The following is a 21,168-nucleotide window of genomic DNA, read 5'->3' as shown; positions in this document are numbered from 1 at the left end:
GAGATACAGGGTAGCCACTAGCTAATTTTTGGCCTTTCCTTTTTTTGTTTTGTGCAAAAAAACTTAGGCAGCTATTGGTCTTCCTTTATATCTTTCCACAGCTCATGAAAATTAAATTTGTTTGATCTTTAAACATTGCAGGACATCATACAACAGATAAAAGGCACACTGAATTCCTTTTCTAAAATTTGATTCCCAGTAGTACCTGAAGCCTGAAGGTCATAGTGACTTGGCAAACAGCACTGGAAGTCCTAGTGGCTTTATAGTTGCTGCCTCCTTCCTGGCCGTTTACATTAAACATTAGTACCCTCTCTCCCCCCCCCAAGCCTTCATCTATTTGATCTATTTAATTTTATCCTCACTTCCCCCAAGGATGACTGAGGGCCCTGTTTACTAAGCAGCGCTAAGGACACGTTAGCGTTTTTTGTGTTCTAATAATTAGCATGCGCTAAGTTGCCCATAGGAACATATGGATGACTGTAGCGTTCAGCATGCGTTAAAAACACTAGCATGGCTTAGTGAACAGGTCCTTTAGTTTGATATAGTTTAAATGGATTTAATTTAAGGTCTCTTTATATTTGGAATCATAAAGACCTATCTCCTGAATCATTATAATATTTCCTCAAGTATAAGTTACCTGAAAGCTGGGTAGGGGAGATTCTCAGGAGTAGAGGAGGAATGGGAACAGAACCAGGCTCTTCAAAGAACAAACTGAAGACGTCCAATATTTGAAATATTGACCGTCTTCGGTCTGCTCTTTGAAGAGCCTGGTTCTGCCCCCACTCCTCCTCTGCTCCTGGGACTATCTGTGGGATATTGCTGTTCTTTTCCACCTCGGTGGATTTGCTGCTAGGGAAGATTCTCTGCAGGATAGGAAGGAACTTGCTGCTCAGTTCTACAGAGGTGATCATGGTCTCTGAGGATTTCTCCAGTATGGTGCTCAAGAGCCACAAAGAGGCCTGGTAAACAGTTTGTCCACAGTGAACAGCCATGAGGTATACCTGCAGTTGCTTGGTCCAAGAAGTGCATGTTTTGATTATTCTGAAACCCAGACCCATCTGACGCTCTCGTGAACCAGAATTCAGAGCTTCCCTGGCTTATACCTCTTCTCCTTTACCACTCTGCTTGCTACACGAGATAAAAAGCTAACGCTCCCAAAGCTGTTGGAACTCAGCTGCTGAACCAAGACACAGTGCGAGCCCCAGGGTAATCCTCAAGTCCGGGCCGGCCTTATGGAAGCTTGAGGTGTCCTTTAGGGGTTCAGTTACTTTGTACTCTTTTGTAAATAATAAATGTGAAGAGCACAAGTCTAGACTACTTCCCCAATGATTTCATGATCATTTTGCATTTTTTTCCAAAATGTACCTTGAGCTTTATTTGTATTCCTGTGGCTGACTCCTTTTGTTATTATAAGATATAGAACTGTGATACCATTTTTGTACAACCTTTTGTGATGAAGTACAATCAATCTTGTTAATTTTTCTGGACTGTTCTTTTAAATGCATTTTTTTATTCTTAAAAACTGTGACTATTTTTCTAGCTGTACACAGACTATGTAAGATGGTAACGTGGAGAATACATAACACATCTGTTTCTGCCTCTCATCCACTGTATGTTTTTATGGCGCATGAAACTTTAATAAAATGTCTTGGATTTTTAAAAAAAATGTGATGTGACCCCAATTTGCACAACTGAGAAACTGTGTAACCCCCCACCCTCTTCCAGGTAGCACAAGACAATGGCAGCCTATAGAGCACCCACCCAGGTTATAAGCCCAAGCACAGGATATTTATTTATAGCATTTATATCCCACATTTTCCCACCCATGGGCAGGCTCAATGTGGCTTACATCAGTCTGCAAAAACATACATCAATTCAGCAAACAATCAAAATCAATGAAGTAAAGAGAATAGCGAGTAACAGCAAAGGAGAGGAAAAGGAGAAAGAATAATAGAGTTCAATATGTCGTAGCTACTGCAGCAGTTCAGAAGTTAGAGATGCTAGGCGGGTCTGTAGCGTAAGCTTTCCCAAATAATAGGGTCTTTAGAGATTTTCTGAAGGCCAAATTATCTTGAATAGATTTGACAGATTTTGGTAATCCATTCTACGAGTGAGCACTAACATAAGGAAAGGTGGATGCATAGGCGGTTTTATACTTGATGCCACAACAGGCTGGGTAGTGAAGATTCAAGTACGTGCGTGACGATCTGGAAGAGTTCCTAGGTGGTAAGCTGATAAGGGCATCCATATATGCTGGAGCTTCACCGTGGAGAATTTTATGCACCAGGATGCAAACTTTAAAAGTTATCCGGTCCTTGATAGGAAGCCAATGCAGTTTCTCATGCAGTGGTCTTGAACTTTCAAACCTCGATTTACCGTAAATCAGTCTAGCAGCTGTGTTCTGGGCGGTTTGAAGTTTGTTATGAAGCAGAGCTTTGTACTCTGCGTATATACCATTGCAGTAATCAAGGTAACTTAAGACTAATGAGCGAACTAAATTGCGGAATACATCTCTTGGGAAATATGGTTTAATACGTTTCAGTTTTCCAAAGTGAGAAGAATACTTTCTTAGTGGTGGAGTTTGTTTGCTGCTCCGGCGTTAAGTTTCTATCGACAATGACGTAGAGTCTCTGAGATTGGTAGGGAAAGTTCAGGAGTGACTAAGGTGGTTGGCTTGAACTTATTATAAAGAGAGGAGAGTATAAGGCAATGAGTTTTCTCAGTGTAGACTTTTAATTTAAATGAGTTGGCCCAAGCAAGCATGGTGTATGGACCCCATTTAGGGTTGTGACCCACTGTTTGGGAAGCTCTTATTAAAACTCATGTTTTAAGCTGCTTCTGAAATTTCAAATATCCCTGTTCCTGCCTCAACATTCCTGGTACTAGGTTCTCTTCCTAGCAATGGTGATTTCTAGTAAAAATTCAGTTTGTAGATATGTTTTGAAATAGTTCAGCAGATAATTTGACCCCATCACATACAACGGCCAATGTTTTGTGAACTGTCAGCCAATGATGTGTAGCTAAATGTAGTGGGATGTGATCCCATTATTTTATTCAAAGATCAACCCAGCGGCAGTATTTTGTACCAGCTGTAGTTTGAACAGGAACTTTTGTGGCAGTCTCTTGCAGTAATCTATATGTGACGAAAGGGTGGCCCACATACCACCTGACACAGATTTGATTGGCAAATGTGCTTATCTACCTAATTAATCACAAATCGATATGCACCATCCTTAAGCAAAAACCAAAACACAGGAGTGGAAGGCCCCAAAGAAACACAAATTCTAGAAACAATCAATGGAAATAATCCACAAATGTTTATTCTTCAAATGCAACAACTAAAATTTTCCATGTTCATATACAGCATACAGGTGATACCCAACACGGGCCGTGTTTCAGCATGCAGGCCTTCGTCAGGGGTCCTGTAAAGCAGCAATCAAAGCTTATACCGGAGAGCTTGAAAGTACAGCCACGGTTTATAAATTAAAATTTGACATAAAATCATAAGAAACAGAACCCCAATTAAAATAGGGAAGAATACTACCATGCATACTGAAGAGAATAGAAAGAAGGAAGCTGGAAGGTGGGTAGAAAGAAGGGATAATTGCAAAGTAGGCTGTGTCAGTGTATACTAGCAGGACCATAAGAACATAAGGGGCCCTTTTACTAAGCCACGTAGGCATGTACCTGTGTCCTATACGTGTCAATTTTGAACTACCGCATGGCCCGGGCGATAATTTCATTTTTTACGCGCATCCACCAAGCATGCCGGAAATTTTCCAGTGTGTGGCTCTAACCGGGTGGTAATCAGCATTGTACACACAAGGACCATTACCACCCGGTTAACATGTGAGACTTTACCGCTAGGCCAATGGGTGGCGGTAAGGTCTCAGGCCCAAAATGGACATGCGACAATTTTTATTTTGCCGCATGTCCATTTTCGGACCAAAAAAAAAGGCCTTTTTTGCAGGCGCGCTGAAAAATGGACCTGTGCGCATCCACATCCAATACTCGCGTTTACACCAGTACAGGCCATTTTTCGGCCACCTTAGTAAAAAGACCCCTAAGTGCTGCCAAACTGGGGTAGACCGAAGGTCCATCAAGCCCATTATCCTGTTGCCAACAGTGGTCAATCCAGGTCACAAGTACCTAGCAAGATCCCAGAACAGTAAAACAAATTTTGTGCTGCTCATCCTAGGAATAAGCAGTGGATTTTCCCAAGTCCATCCTAATGGCTTATGGACTTTTAGGAAGTTATCCAAAGCTTTTTAAAACCCTGCTAAGCTAACTGCTTTTATCACGTTCTCTGGCAACAAATTCTGGAGTTTAATTACTCATTGAATGAAGAAATAAGCACATAAATATATGTAGAAATCTCGAAAGCATAGAAATAATACGTTTTTAATTTTATCTTAAATGTAACTAAGGAGGATTCTAGCCTGCTAGCTGGAGGTAAACTATTCCAGATACTGGGGGCCAAAAAGAAAAAAGCAGAGTTTTGAGTCGTGTTATAATAAGCCTGCTTAGGAAAGGGTAGAACCAGGTAATTGGAATCGAGATCATAGTGTAAGGGATGGGGTATAAGGAACAACCAAAGCAGCAATGTAAGATGGATTGTCTAAAGTGTAATGTCTTATGAGTAAAAAGGAGAACTTTAAACCAAATATGATACTGAATAGGTAACCAGTGCAGTTTAGCAAATAACAGGGTTACTGCATCAAAGCACTTAGCTTTAAAAGGCATGTGGGTTGCTGAGTTTTGTAAAGTTTGGAGATGACCTCATTGGAACTGTGGTAAACCAGTATATACAGTGTTACAGTAATCCAGGCGAAATTAGAGTATGCAATGAGGAAAAATCAATGTCGAATGGAACTTAGACGGTGCGAAATGAACAGAGGTAGGTGGCACCATATAAACCAGTGGTCTTCATCAATTTTTAAGCTGGGGGCCACTGTGGATTCTAATGAACTGAAGGAGAGATGCTAAATATCTTCCCATGCAGGGCCACTACACTTACTCCTGCCGGAATTCTGTGCATCTACAGAGCACAAAACACAGAATTCAACATTTTTGCACAGAATGTGTGCTCTGAGGGGAGCTGGTTGAATGGCCCCCTGCTGCCCCCACACCCATACCCATGGTGCTGACTGGCTGGTTTCCCTGTCCCTGAGCCTCGTTGGGCCCTCCTGCCCTGGTGGTCTAGTGACCTCTTTGGGGGCAAGAAAGAAACCCACTGTTTCCTGCCTGTTGCCGCCACTCTCTGGCTGGGGCCGCCAAAACATTGCCGCAGGTAGTCTCGCCAGACATTTGGAAAAACTGGTGACACTGGCCCAGAGCAGCGGTGGTGGGCAGGAAAGAGTGGGGTTCTTTCCTGTCCCAAAGAGGTACGTCCAATGCAGCTTCTCCTACTACTTCACAGGTGAGTGCAGGGGCAGCTGAAAAAAAAATAGGGATGGTATTTGAGTGCAGGGAGGGAAAGGGCTGTAAAAAAGGGGTGGAGGGAGGAGGGTCTGTAAGAAAAAGGTGGATGCTATGTGAAGGTGCAGGGAGGGAGGGACTATAAAAAAGGTGGATGCTGTGGAGGGAGGGGAATGTAAAAAAAGGTGGATGCTGTGGGGTAGGAGGAGGGAGGGGCCTGTAAAAAAAGGTGGATGCTGTAGGGGGGCTGTAAAAAATGGAAGTTGTGGCGGGAGGGAGGGAGGCTGTAAAAAAGGTGTATGCTGGGAAAAATATGGATGGTATCTGTGTACAGGGAGGTGGGTCTATAATATTGGTTAAATTATGACAAATTGCTGAATTTGCAAATTTTATATGCAGAATTTTGATTTTTTTTGGCGCAGAACTTTGATATTTTTTTTTGCGCAGAATTCTGGCAGGAATAGACACTTCTGACCATTGTGTGTCAATGACATCTATTCCATCAACCCACCTTCAAAGTTCATTTGGGGGGGGGAGGGGGTATCCTCAAGTTGTGGGCATTTCCAAATGCATTCTCTTTTGTCTATTGAGAAATGCTTTTTCCTTCAAGCATGTGCCCCCTACCCCATCCACTTTCCCCTTTCTGTCCTGAGCCTGGGTCAAAAGGCAGAGTAGCCGGGGGGGGGGGGGGGGGGGGAGAGAACAGAAAATGGGGGCTTCCCTAGAGGTCTCAGGGACAGCCATTGGCCCCCAGGCCTTGCATTGAAGAACACTGATATAGACTAACCAATTTATTGAGGTATGAACTTTTGGGACCTGAAGACCCACTTCCTCAGTGTAAAATGAGTTTATCTTCTTGGGCAGACTGGATGGACCATTCAGGTCTTTATCTGCCGTCATTTACTATGTTACTATCCTGCTTATTTTCGAAGGAGAAGGGCGGCCATCTTCCGACACAAATCGGGAGATGGCCGGCCTTCTCCTAAGGCCGGTCAAATCGGTATAATCGAAAGCCGATTTTAGCCGGCTTCAACTGCTTTCCGTCGCAGGGCCGGCCATAGTTCAAGGGGGCATGTCGACAGTGTACCAAAGGCGGGACAGAGCGTGGTTAAGAGTTGGCCGGCCTCGGCCAATAATGAAAAAAAGAAGGCTGGCCCTGACGAGCATTTGGCCGACTTTACTTGGTCCCTTTTTGTTCACAACCAAGCCTTGAAAAGGTGCCTGAACTGACCAGATGTCCACCGGAGGGAATCAGGGATCACCTCCCCTTACTCCCCCAGTGGTCACCAACCCCCTCCCACCCAAAAAAAAATTAAAAAAAACATTTTTTTGCCAGCCTCTATGCCAGCCTCAAATGTCATGCCCAGCTCCATCACAGCAGTATGCAGGTCCCTGGAGCAGTTTTTAGTGGGTACTGCAGTGCACGTCAGGCAGGCGGACCCAGGCCCAGCCCCCCCGTTACACTTGTGGTGGCCCTCCAAAACCCACCCGAAACCCACTGTACCCTTTAAGGGCTATGGTAGTGGTGTACAGTTGTGGGGATTGTTTTTTTTTTTTGGGGGGGGGGTTGCGGGGCTCAGCACACAAGGTAAGAGAGTTATGCACCTGGGAGCAATTTGTGAAGTCCACTGCAGTGCCCCCTAGAGTGCCCGGTTGGTGTCCTGGCATGTGAGAGGGACCAGTGCACTACAAATGCTGGCTCCTCCCATGACCACATGGCTTGGATTTGGCCGGTTTTGAGATGGCCGCCATTAGTTTCCATTATCGGCGAAAACCAATGTTGGCCATCTCTAAGGGCGGCCCAAATGTTTAGATTTGGCCGGCCCCGACCGTATTATCGAAATGAAAGATGGCCGCCCATCTTGTTTCGATAATACGGTCGGGTATTCTGGTTTACGGGGCCATCATTAGAGATGGGCGCCCCAGTTCGATTATGCCCCTCTATGTTACTAGCAGTGAACAGATGAGTTGAAACTGGGTTTCAGGTCTTTTACCCATTATACTTTGGCCCACTGCTAGCCCAGTCACCTATTAGAATATTTCTTTTTGTGTATGCTTTGTGGATTTAGTACAGATCTTTGTAATGTCATTCTGACATATCTTTCATAATTATGTTTCAACAAAACATTTTTTAGTACATAAGTTCTCAGTCACTGCTGTATCTGAGCACAGCTCACACATTCCTACCGGGCACTGGCAGCTGCTTTCAGCAGACCAGAGCTTAACTGCAGCTCTGAGCCAAGTTCCTGGGTTGCAGTTTTCTCCTGTAGAGGATTAGGAAACCAGGCAGCTGGCACTCCATTAGTACATCCAATATTAGATTCATCGGGAATGCCCATGTGTGACTAGGCTGAATATCCCAGTTGGCTTTGGATTTTAGCCATTAGCAGGACAAGGAATTGTAGTTTCATATCCAGTTTCCCTCCAGATAAGATCACAGACACTTGTGTTCCAAACTGACCTCACTCTAAGGTGCCCAAGAATGAGATGTAACAGGAATCTGAAGAGGCACTTTACTAAAAAGTATCTAGTTTTTTTTTGTGTGTGTGTTTTTTTTTCATCTTGCTACAGCTGGAGACAGGGAGTGCATAGTATCTGCTCTTTGACAAGATCAGTGAAAACACCAGCGCAGCATGAAGTAATTAACACATAATGCTGTTTACTAAGCATTTTCCCAAATGTGTGAAATAAGATCTTTAGGTAGGCTCCAGCATTTGAACTCCCTGAAATACAACAGTGCCACACAGTGGTCTTCAGAGATACTACACCCTCTACAGTGGCATAGGAAGTGTAATAATATATGACTGTTTCACGTATCAAGACCTTGGCATCAGAATATAGCAGTGATTCTCAACCTTTTTGCCACATGACGAATGATGCTTGCATATGGGACAGCTTCATACATGACCCTCACGGACCTTTGGTCTGATACAATATGGTAGTTCTTGTGAATTAAAATGTAAACAGCTCTGCATCCATCAAAATCATAGTTTCCCCCCCCCCCCCCCCCCCCCCCCCCAACAACAGATGTAGATCATAACTAGCACATTTTCTCCATGGAAGTTACTGTACAAAAAAAATTCTGATTCTTGTGTCATCTGAGTAGTAGCAACAAATAAACCTCTGCACTACCAGGCACATTGTGAAATATTATAAAACCTGAAAAATCCTAACTCAACGTACATGCAGCAAACCTGCCATACAACAGTAGCACTAATTTCTATGGTTCAAAGACGAACTCTACCTAAGAATGGGCAGCACTACAAATATTTACATGGGGCTTAAAACACCAACACACCTACTACTGGGCAGGAGGAGTGGCCTAATGATTAGAGTAATGGGCTTTGATTCTGGCAACCTGGGTTCAATTCCCACTGCAGCTCCTTGTGACCTTGGGCAAGTCACTTAACCTTCCATTGCCCCAGGTACAAAAACTTAGATTGTGAGCCCTCTAGGGGACAGAGAAAGTACCTGCATATAATGTGTACAGCACTGTGTACATCTAGTAGTGCTATAGAAATGATTAGTAGTATTAGTACTACTGGTAAAACAGAACAAGTGGTGCTGCTACAGAGTTCTACACAGAAGCTATATGCAAACAGAATACCACACCTCAGTCATATGCAAAACAAACCCTCACTAAATACAGAACAAGGGATCAAAAATTAGAAATATAAAGACAAAAATTGAAATGGGTATCCCAGGTACTACAACATAGAAGAAATAAAAACATAATTGTATTTCCTCTTGTACTGAACAAAATACAAAGACATCCATGATGCACATTTCCCAAAGCAAACATATTCCACCTAATAAATTCAAAGGAAAACACTTTTTCTACCTTTGTTGTGTGGGCATTTTATTTTTCCAAGCATGTTGGTCCCAATTTCTCTTTTCTGCTTTCTCCTCTCTTTCCAGTGGGTGCTGTCCATTTGTCTTTTCTCTACTTTCCTCCTATCTTCTTCCATTCCCTCAATACATCTGTCTGACATATTTCCTCTTTCTTCCTTTTCTCTCTTCCTACTCCGATTTCACCTTCTCAATCTTTAGTCCTCCACCTATGTTTCAGTTACATATCAACTTTCCATCTCCTCCTCTCACCCTCGAGCTCTCGTCTCACTTCTTCCCTTGCCTCCTATTCCCTTATCTTTCACCCAATCCCCATTACATTTCTACCCTCTGTACTCACCATCCTCCTCTCAATCACTTCCTCAGAACCCCTTTGAGAACCCCCATGGTCTCTCCCATAAGGTTTCCACCATGACAAGCATCTCCCTTCCCTTTCCTTCCTACACCCTTGTAGCGTAGCATCTCTTCTCTCTTTCTCTATCCACACTTCTAGCTTAGCATCTCCTGTCCCACCCACCCCTCTCTTCCACCCCTGTGGTCCAGCAACTTTCTATCCCCTACACCCCAATGGTCCAGCAACTCCCTGTCCCCTCTCCCTTCGCCTCCACCCCTATGGTCCAGCGATTCCATGTCTCATACTCCTTCCCCTCCACCCCTATGGTCCAGAACTTCCCTGTCCCCTCTCTCTTCCCCTATGGTCCAGCAGCTCCCTGTCCCCTCTCTCTCCTCCTCCCTAAAATGTACATTTTCACTGTTCAGCAGGGCAATGGCTCAGAGGGATGAGGGGGTTCAGGAAACCTAGCCTGGTGGCAGGAGATACAGCCACTTCCAATGCCCTGTTCCTTCCCTGGTTGTGCAGGGAGCAAATCATTCAAAGGAAATGAAAGCCTACTTAGTGTACTTTACCACTTACATAACCTAGGAAGAAGCATGGAATTGAGTTTTCTATACTGTAGCCTCATCTTCCCTCCATCCCCCACAGTCCAGCACCTCTTTCTCTCATACCCTCATACCATGGTCTCACATCTCCCCCCTCTTCATGGTTTGACATCTTCCCTTCTCCCTAGCACCCCCCCCCCCCATGGTCTGTCATATTTCCTTCTCCACAGCCTTTCATCCCTCCATGGTCTGACATCTCCTCCTCTCCACAGTCCCCCCATTGTCTTACATCTCTCTCTCTCCTTCACCCCCAAAGTCTGCCATCTTCCCCCTCTCTCCCCAGTTCCCTCACCTGTAGTCTGGCACCTCTCCTGTCCCCCTTCCACCCTACAAGTACAGCGCTTCTTGTCCCCCTCCCCCTGAAGGTCCTGCGCCTTCACCTCCTCCCTATGAGATCAGCACCTCTTCCTCCCCCCTCCCCCAGTGCAGATGCAGAACCTCTCCCTTGTCCTCCGTCAGCCCCTTCCCTGGGTCTGCCAAACCTGAGTTGTTTGCTGACAGCGGCAGTGATAACAGAGTGCCTGGGCTGACCCGGAGTCTTTCCTCTGCTGCATCCCGCCCCTCTGATGCAATTTTCTGTTTATGTATGGGTAGGTCATGGCAGAAAAAAGGCCCAGACAGCCCATTATCACTGCTGTTGCCAGCAAACAACTCAGGTTTGATAGACCCAGTGGGGAGGATAGCGCTGATGGTGAGGGGAAGCTGCTGGATGTGGTGGGAGGGAGAACATAATGACATAGTAAAATACGTCCATCCAGTCTGCCTAACAAGATAAACTCATAGTATAAGGTATGATGTGATACTACATATATATACTTGATTTGTCCATGCCATTTGTAGGGCACAGACCATAGAAGTCTGCCCAGCACTGGACTTGTTCTCCAGCTACTGAAGTTGAATCTATCCAGCCATGATCAGGGCACAAACTATAGAAGTCTACTTCCCAATTACTGGTGTTGCTATCTAATCAGTGCTACGTTTGTTTGGTTCTATGCCTTCTATACAGGATTCCTTTGTGTTTAGGCCATGAATTTTTGAATTCCGTTACTGTTTTTATCTCCACCACTTCCCGCAGGAGGGCATTCCAGGTATCTACCACCCTCTGTGTGAAAAAGTACTTCCTGACATTATTCCTGAGTTGCCCCCCCCTCCTATCATCTTCCCATCTCTGGAAAAGGTTTGGTTATAGATTAATACCTTTCAAGTATTTGAATGTCTGTATCATAGCACCACCATCTCTCCTTTCCTCCAGGATATACATGTTCAGGTTCTCAAGTCTCTCCTCATACATCTTGTGATGCAAACCCCAATACCATTTTCATAGCTTTTCTCTGAACCACTTCAAGTCTTTTTACATCCTTAGCAAGATACAGCCTCCAAAACTGAACACATGCTGCAGTACAAACTTTAATAAAAATAAAAAAAAAGTTGCGGTTTGAGTACTGGCCCCCACCTACACACCTCCAGGGTGATCGAGAACTGCTGGAATAAAGAGATCAGATTAAGTATGCCAAATCACTGATGTCCTTGTAAAGGAAGAAACAAACCAATATTTGGTGTCAATGTGTATTGCTCTGATTTCTAGGCACCTAACTCACATTCACTGATACACATTTTTAATTGGGTAAAAATATATTTTAAGGAAGTTACAGAGTTTTGTTTTGTAAGATTAATTTAAATGAATACTTTTCACCAAAGGCAAGTAAACATGTTATAAACTTCATTTTTAAAGCCACATAAAGAAGAGAAACATGTAGGCAGATAAAGACCATATGGCCTAGCCAGTCTGCCCATTCATGCCATCTATTCTCCTTACCACACTCCCTTAGAGATCCTACATACTTGACCCAAGCTCTCTTGAATTCACTGTTTTCGTCTCCACCACCTCCAGCGGAAAGCGTTCCACAAATTCACCACTCTTTACATGAAGAAGTATTTCCTCAGTTTACTTCTAAGTCTATCCCTGTTCACCTTAATTCTATACCACTCATTCCAGAGCTTCTTTTTAACTGAGACTCACCTCCTGTGCATTTATGTCATGTAGGTACTTATCATATCTACCGCCTTTCTTCCAAAGTATACATATTGAGATCTTTTAAGTCTATCCCATATGCTTTATGATAAAGTCCTGTGGACCGACTCCATCCTGCTTATATCTTTTTGAAGGTGTGGTCTCCAGAGTTGTGCACATTATTCTAAATAAGTTTCAGCAGAATCTTATACAGGGGCATCTTCACCTTCTTTTCCCTACTGGCCATTCTTCTCTATGCACCCAAGCATCCTTCTAGCTTTTGCCATCAACTGTTGTACTTGTTTGGTCACCTTAAGATCATCACATACGATTACACCCAAGTCCCGCTCCTCTTTCATGCACAAAAGTTCTTCACTCCTTAAATTGTACCGTTCCTTCAGAGTTTTGTGGTCCAAACGCATGATCCTGCATTTTTAGCATTAAATCTTAGCTGCCAAATTCTGGACCATTCTTCAAGCTTTGCTAGGTCCTTCCTCGTGTTATCCTCACTCTCAGGGGTGTTCTGCCCTCTCACTGGGTGTGATTGGCATGCAGAGTATAGAACATCACTATGATCAGAACTCTTGAACCAAAATCTTCTTCGAAACAGTAATCAAAGAAAAATAACCCATAGGTGTGCAAGACAAGAGTTTTGCAAACTGGGAATCTGTTCTCCACCAGCTCTCTCTGAAGCAAAAGAGAAACTGGGAGTAATTCAACAACATGCTGAGTACTACTACTACTTAACATTTCTAAAGCGCTACTAGGGTTACGCAGCGCTGTACAATTTAACATAGAGGGACAGTCCCTGCTCAAAGAGCTTACAATCTAAAAGACAAGTGAACAGTCAGTCCAATAGGGTCAGTCAAATTGGGGCAGTCTGGATTTACTGAACGGTAAGAGTTAGGTACCGAACGCAGCATTGAAGAGGTGGGCTTTAAGCAAAGACTTGAAGATGGGCAGGGAGGGGGCTTGGCGTAAGGGCTCAGGAAGGTTGTTCCAAGCATAGGGTGAGGCGAGGCAGAATGAGCGGAGCCTGGAGTTGGCGGTGGTGGAGAAGGGTACTGTGAACGGAGGTTACGGGCGGGAACATAAGGGGAGATGAGGGTAGAAAGGTAGTGAGGGGCAGCAGACTGAGTGCATTTGTAGGTAAGAAGGAGAAGCTTGAATTGAATGCGGTATCTGATTGGAAGCCAGTGAAGTGACCTGAGGAGAGGGGTGATATGAGTATATCGGTTCTGGCGGAATATAAGACGTGCAGCAGAGTTCTGAACAGATTGAAGGGGGATAGATGGCTAAGTGGGAGGCCGGTGAGGAGTAAGTTGCAGTAGTCAAGGCGAGAGGTAATGAGAGCGTGGACGAGAGTTTGGGTGGTGTGTTCAGACAGGAAAGGGCGAATTTTGCTGATGTTAAAGAGGAAGAAGCAACAGGTCTTGGCTATCTGCTGGATATGCGCAGAGGAGAGGGAGGAGTCAAAGATGACTCCGAGGTTGCGGGCAAATGAGACAGGGAGGATGAGGGTGTTAGCAACTGAGATAGAAAGTGGAGAGGAAGAGGAGAAGTGGGTTTTGGTGGAAAGATGATGAGCTCGGTCTTGGACATGTTCAGTTTCAGGTGGCGGTTGGACATCCAGGCAGCAATGTCGGATAAGCAGGCTGATACCTTGCCTGGGTCTCCGCGGTGATGTCTGGTGTGGAGAGATACAGCTGGGTGTCATCAGCATAGAGATGATACTGGAAACCATGAGATGAGATCAGGGAGCCCAGGGAAGAGGTGTAGATTGAGAAGAGAAGGGGTCCAAGGACAGATCCCTGGGGAACACCAACAGATAGCGGGATGGGGGTGGAGGAAGATCCATGAGAGTGAACTCTGAAGGTGCGGTGGGAGAGATAGGAGAACCAGGAGAGGACAGAGCCCTGGAACCCAAATGAGGACAGTGTGGCAAGAAGTAAGTCATGATTGACAGTGTCAAAAGCGGCGGATAGATCGAGGAGGATGAGGATGGAGTAGTGGCCTCTGGATTTGGCAAGGAACAGGTCATTACAGACTTTAGAGAGTGCTGTTTCTGTCGAGTGTCGAGGGCGAAAACCGGATTGAAGTGGATTGAGGATGGCATGAGAAGAGAGAAAATCAAGGCACCGGCTGTGAATGGCATGCTCAAGTATTTTGGAGAGGAAGGGTAGGAGGAAGATGGGGCGGTAGTTGAAGGGACAGGTAGGGTCAAGTGATGATGTTTATACTGGTATAATCTTGATAGCATCATAGTAGTCTAAAGGGGGTTCATACAGCAAAATACAGTATAGGCAGTTTCAGTTCACAGTGTAAATAAGCTGCAGACTAACTCTTACAAACGCAATAGGGAGAGAAGGGGGGTGGTGGATTTGCTCAGCATGAAGACAAGGCAAGCCAACAGAAAGTCCCCAAAGACACAGGGAGCAGGACATGCACTGTCAAAGAGCCTATCACGGGGAACTACAGAATTACAGGGATTTATAGTTCCAGGGCATGATCCAATTCCCTGCCTCCATGCAAATCGAGGCAGAACTGGGCATTTACCCTATTGCAGATTTTTATAATCTCAAAAGAAGTAAACCTTAACAGACAGCTCTTTAGCAATATTGGTTAGAAAAATGTTAAAAAGAACCAACCCAAAATCCAAAAGTTGCAGCACATCACTGATAATATCCAAAACTGGCTGCAACTTAGGTGGAATTAATTGAAGGAGACAGCAATGGATTAGGCAGACTATATAGGAAGGGTCACCCTGGGGGGGGGGGGGGGGGGGGGTGCTGAGGGCCTAAAGAACAAAACTGATAGTTGTGAACCAATCTCTAAAGCTGTATTAAAACACCTTACTACATCTCTGCTGTGCAACAAACCCTGTCTACTAGACCACATGACTACTTTAGCTATGAACAGAAAAAAAAGGTGGGGGAGGGGGCAGGAGGGCTAGTACAAAATACTTTTTATTTGACCTTGCCCCTGAAATGCTTCCAGTGCCAATTCCCTTGCAGCAGTCAAATTTTGATTGGCCCACTCAATGGCTATACAAAACTTCATTGCAGATTGAATGGAAAGGTGTAACTCCCTAAGATGTCCAGACAAAGTTTTTCAGTAACAACCACAGTAATAAAACTGGCCTTGTATCAGTAGGATGTGTGACCACCAAAACTGAGCATTTCAAAGTTTTATGAGAAAAAAATCAAGGCACACACATGAATGGCTTAAGCTTTTGTATCCCACATTTTCCCACCTATTTGCAGGCTCAATGTGGCTTACATAACACCGAGAAGGCGTGTGCCAGGAGAGGTAAAAGAAACAAATACAAGGTGATATTGTGGACTAGTATGAGGTATAAGTCTGATAAATCTGGCGAAATCTACACAAACTGTATTTATTTTTAACACATGGCTTTTACTTTATTGTAAAGGTGCTAAGGTGCAACAGAAATGAAAGATACCAAGAGAAGCGAACAAATTATCAAGAGATCAAATGAAAAACAGACTACAAAGGTGTGAACAGTTCTGGTAGGTATACTGGTCCTGCTAAACTCTACAGTCACAGTAGCCAGTGACAACATTTAAAGATCCTTTTCTCAGATATAAGTAAAATAAATGCATTACTTTAATACCTCATTGAGGCAAAACACTTCATCCTGGCTGACTCAAAGAAATAAATTATTGTACTGATCTACTCAAAGAAACCATAAACTAGTTTCTCCACAGTAGTAGAAGTGGCCTCTGGTTGCTGTGCTGCCAGCATTCCTCTAGCCTCCAGCTGGGTCAGACAACATTAGGAAGCTAGACTGCTCCCATCTCTCAGATGGGAAGATGATCAAAAACCCCACGCTGTAAAAATAGCGCTGGAACAGTGTGGGGCTTTACCGCCCCCTATAATCAGAGATAATAGCATGCAAATTTAAGCATGTTATCTCTGATCATCCTCCTGCACCTGTTTGACAGGTCAAAAGCCCAAACCTGTCAAACACAGGGACCAGTTCCCCTGACCGCCCCCCCCCCCCCGACACAGGGCTGAGATGATGGGGGGGGGGGGGGGGGTTGGAGTCCCACCAGATCTCCAGCCCCTCTGAACTTGGGGGGAATGGGGGGCCTGATAGCATGCAAATGTATGCTGGACAGGGCTCACCATTCCTCTCCAATGGTCTGCAAACCCTTACTCCAGCTCCAAGCTGCTGTAGGGTTTGCCGCGGACAGCACACCAATGTTTAGCGCGCTGCTAGCTGATCATTGGGGAGGAATACATTTAGAATGCAGTTGCATGCTACTTGCACTAGGACCCCTGTTTTGCATGCATTTGCATGCTAGTTGCATTCAGAGCCAGTGAGCGAGTTGTTTCACGCACTCGGGGGCTCTGATCATGCAGCGGTAGCAAACGAAGGCACTAGTATGGCACTAACAGCCTCTAACACCTGCATTTGCTTCTGATCATCGGTCCAAGAGCCAGGATATTCATTAGATAAAGCGAAGATACATACCTGTAGCAGGTATTCTCCGAGGAGAGCAGGCTGATTGTTCTCACATGTGGGTCGACGTCTGCGTCGGCCAGGGAATCGGCAATTTTGCAAGCAAAATATAAAAAAAAGTTTTGCCAGTCTTCTGGCGCGCGTGCAGTGCGCACTGCACATGCGCAGACGTCTTCCTGCCCGTCGCATGAGCGTTCCTGCTCAGTTTAATCAAAAAGCAAATAAACAACAAACAACAACTCCAAAGGGGAGCTGGGCGGGTTTGTGAGAACAATCAGCCTGCTGTCCTCGGAGAATACCTGCAACAGGTATGTATCTTCGCTTTCTCCGAGGACATGCAGGCTGCTTGCTCTCACATGTGGGGTATCCCTAGCACCCAGGCTCACTCAAAACAATGAACATTGGTCAATTGGGCCTCGCAACGGCGAGGACATAACAGAGATTGACCTGAAACCATAAACAACTAACAGAGTGCAGCCTGGAACAGAACAAAAATGGGTCTAGGGGGGTGGAGTTGGATTCTAAACCCCGAACAGATTCTGCAGCACTGCCCAAACTGACTGTTGTGTTGGGTGTCCTGCTGAAGTCAGTAGTGAGATGTGAATGTGTGGAATGATGACCACGTTGCAGCCTTGCAAATCTCTTCAATGGAGGCTGACTTTAAGTCAGCCACTGACACAGCCATGGCTCTGACATTGTAAGCCGTGACATGGCCCTCTAGAGTCAACCCAGTTTGAGCTTAAGTGAAGGAAATGCAATCTGCTAGCCAATTGGAGATTGTGTGTTTTCCGATGGCAACTCCCCTCCTGTTGGGATCAAAAGAAACAAACAACTGGGCGGAATGTCTAAAGGGCTTTTTCCGCTCCACGTAAAAGGCCAGTGCTCTCTTGCAGTCCAAGGTGTGCAAACTGCTCTTGCCAGGGCGGGTATGAGGACGGGGAAAGAATGTTGGCAAGACAATTGACTGGTTCAGATGGAACTCCGACACCACCTTTGGCAGGAACTTAGGGTGCGTGCGGAGGACTACTCTGTTGTGATGAAACTTAATATAAGGTGCATGCACTACCAAGGCCTGAAGCTCACTGACTGTACGAGCTGAAGTAACTGCCACCAAGAAAACGACCTTCCAGGTCAAGTACTTCAGATGGCAGGAATTCAGTGGCTCAAAAGGAGCTTTCATCAGTTGGGTGAGAACGACGTTGAGATCCCATGACACTGGTGGAGGTTTGACAGGGGGCTTTGACAAAAGCAAACCTCTAATGAATCGAACACCTTAAGGCTGTCCAGAGATAGGCTTACCCTCTACACAGCGGTGATAAGCCCTAATCGCACTAAGGTGAACCCTTACGGAGTTGGTCTTGAGACCAGACTCTGACAAGTGTAGAAGGTACTCAAGCAGGGTCTGTGTAGGACAAGAGGATCTAGGGCCTTGCTGTCACACCAGATGGCAAACATACTCCATTTAAAAGAGTAACACCTCTTTGTGGCATCTTTCCTAGAAGCAAGCAAGACTCGGGAGACACCCTCTGAAAGACCTGAGGCGAATTCTAAGCTCTCAATATCCAGGCCGTGAGAGCCAGAGACTGGAGGTTGGGATGTAGAAGCAACCCCTCATTCTGAGTGATGAAAAACACTCCAATCTCCACGGTTCCTCGGAGGACAACTCCAGAAGAAGAGGGAACCAGATCTGACACTGCCAGAAAGGTGCAAAGTCTTCCTTACTAGAGGTATGGGAGGACACGCATACAGGAGGCCTGTCCCCCAATGTAGGAGAAAGGCATCTGACGCTAGTCTGTCATGGGCCTGAACCCTGGAACAGAACTGAGGGACCTTGTGATTGATCTGAGTGGCAAAATAATCCAGTGAGGGGGTGCCCCACACTCGGAAGATCTTGCGGACTACACCCATGTTCAGTGACCACTCGTGAGGTTGCATTATCCTGCTCAGTCTGTCGGCCAGACTGTTGTTTACACCTGCCAGATAAGTGGCCTGGAGAAACATGCCGTGATGGCGTGCCCAAAGCCACATCTGGATGGCTTCCTGACACAGAGGGCGAGATCCGGTGCCTCTCTGCTTGTTGGTGTAGTACATGGCAACCTGATTGTCTGAATTAAGATGACTTGGACAGCTGATCTCTGAAAGCCTTTAGAGTGTTCCAGATCGCTCTTAATTCCAGGAGGTTGATCTGCAGATCTTTTTCCTGAAACGACCAGGCTCCCTGAGTGTGGAGCCCATCTACATGAGCTCCCCAACCCAGGAGAGATGCATCCGTCGTCAGCACTTTCTGTAGCTGAGGAACTTGGAATGGTCGCCCCAAAGTCAAATGGGATCGAATCGTCCACCAGTGAAAAGAATTCCGAAAGCTGGTGGACAGTTGGACTACATCTTCTAGATCCCCCGCAGCTTGAAACCACTGGGAAGCTAGGGTCCATTAAGATGATCCCATATGTAGATGTGCCATGGGAGTTACATGAACTGTAGAGGCCATGTGCCCCAGAAGTCTCAACATCTGCCAAGCTGTGACCTGCTGGGATGCTCGAACCATGGATACCAGGGACAAAAGGTTGTCCGCCCTTGCCTCGGGAAGGTAAGCTCGAGCTCCAATGAATTCCAATTTTTGGACTGGGGTGAGATGGGACTTGGGATAATTTATGACAAACCCCAGTAGCTCTAGCACCCGAATAGTCATTCACATGGACTCCAGAGCACCCTCCTTCGAGGTGCTCTTCACCAGCCAATCGTTGAGATAAGGAAACACATGCACTCCCAGTCTGTGTAGCGACGCTACAACTACAGCTAGGCATTTGGTAAACACTCTAGGCGCAGACGTCAGGCCAAAAGGCAGTACACGGTACTGAAAGTGCTGTGTTCCTAGCCGAAACTGAAGATACTTCCTGTGAGCTGGGAGTATCGAGATGTGGGTGTAAGCATCCTTTAAGTCCAGAGAGCATAGCCAATCGTTTTCCTGAATCATGGGAAAAAGGGTGCCCAGGGAAACCATCCTGAACTTTTCTCAGACTAGAAATTTGTTCAGGGCACTTAGGTCTAGGATGGGACGCATCCCCCCCCCCGTTTTCTTTTGCACAAGGAAGTACCTGGAATAGAATCCCAGCCCTTTTTCCCCTGGTGGAACGGGTTCAACCTCTTGGGCCTGTAGAAGGGCGGAGAGTTCCTCTGCAAGTACCAGTTTGTGCTGGGAACTGTAAGAATGAGCTCCCGGAGGACAAATAGGAGGTCTGGATTCCAGATTGAGGGTGTATCCTGACGGGACTATTTGAAGAACCCACTGATTGGAGGTTATGAGAGGCCACCTTTGGTGAAAAAATATCAACCTCGACCTGACCGGCAAGTCATCCGGTACAGACACTTTTTCTGAGGCTATGCTGAAGTGGAGCCAGTCAAAAGCCCATCCCTTGCTTTTGCTGGGGAGCCACAGAGGCCTTAGGCGCACGCCAGTGATGAGAACGAGCACACTGGGACTGAGCCTGGACAGGCTGCTGAGAAGCAGGAGTGTACCTACGCCTAGCATAGGAATAGTAGCATAGGAATAGGGAGCACTCCTCTTCCCTCCAAAAAACCTCCTAGATGAGGTGATAGTAGCAGAAGACAACCGGCGGGAGAGAGAATCCATAGCATCATTGTGCTTTTTGAGCTGGTCAACCAGATCCTCTACTTTCTCACCAAAAAGTTTATCCCCCCGGCAAGGAACATCCACTGCTGGACTGAATGATCCAGGTCAGAGACACCTGGATCATTTGGTCCAGCAGCGGATGTTCCTTGCCATGAGAGTCTGCGCATCACTATACCTTGAGCAGCAATTCTGGATGCTACATCAAAAGTGTTGAACGTACCCCTGGACAAGAATTTTCAACACGCCTTCTGCTGCCTGACCTCCTGGTGAAAAGGCTCAGCCTGCTTCGGAGGGAGCGCATCAACCAAGCTAGACAGTTGCCTCACCGAGTTCCGCAAGTGGATGCAGAGCTGGTATGTCTGGATTTTGGTAGCAATCATAGCGGCCTGATACGCCTTCCTCCCAAAAGAGTCCAAGGTTCTAGATTCTCTGCCTGGGGGCACCGAGGCATAGTCCCTAGTACTGTTGGCTCTTTTGAGAGTGGAGTCCACCATCATGGAATTGTGAGGTAGCTGAGACTTCATCAATCTAGGTTCCCCGTGGATCCGATATTGGGATTCAGTTCTCTTTGGGATCACGGGGTTAGACAGAGGGAATGACCAGTTTCGCATAAGGACTTCCTTCAGTACATTATGCAAAGGAGCCGTTGCAGCCTCTCTAGGTAGAGAAGGATAATCCAGGACCTTGAGCATCTCAGCGCTGGGCTCAACCTCCATAGGGAAGGGAATAGCTGCAACCATTTCCCGGACAAAGGTGGTAAAAGTTAGACTCTCTGGTGGAGACAGTCTCCTTTCTGGTGGAGGGGAAGGTTCAGAAGGAATCCCATAGGACTTGTCA

The sequence above is a fragment of the Microcaecilia unicolor genome, chromosome 3 (assembly GCF_901765095.1).
Source record: "Microcaecilia unicolor chromosome 3, aMicUni1.1, whole genome shotgun sequence".
NCBI classification, from domain to species: Eukaryota; Metazoa; Chordata; class Amphibia; order Gymnophiona; family Siphonopidae; genus Microcaecilia; species Microcaecilia unicolor.
This window is presented reverse-complemented; position numbering follows the sequence as displayed.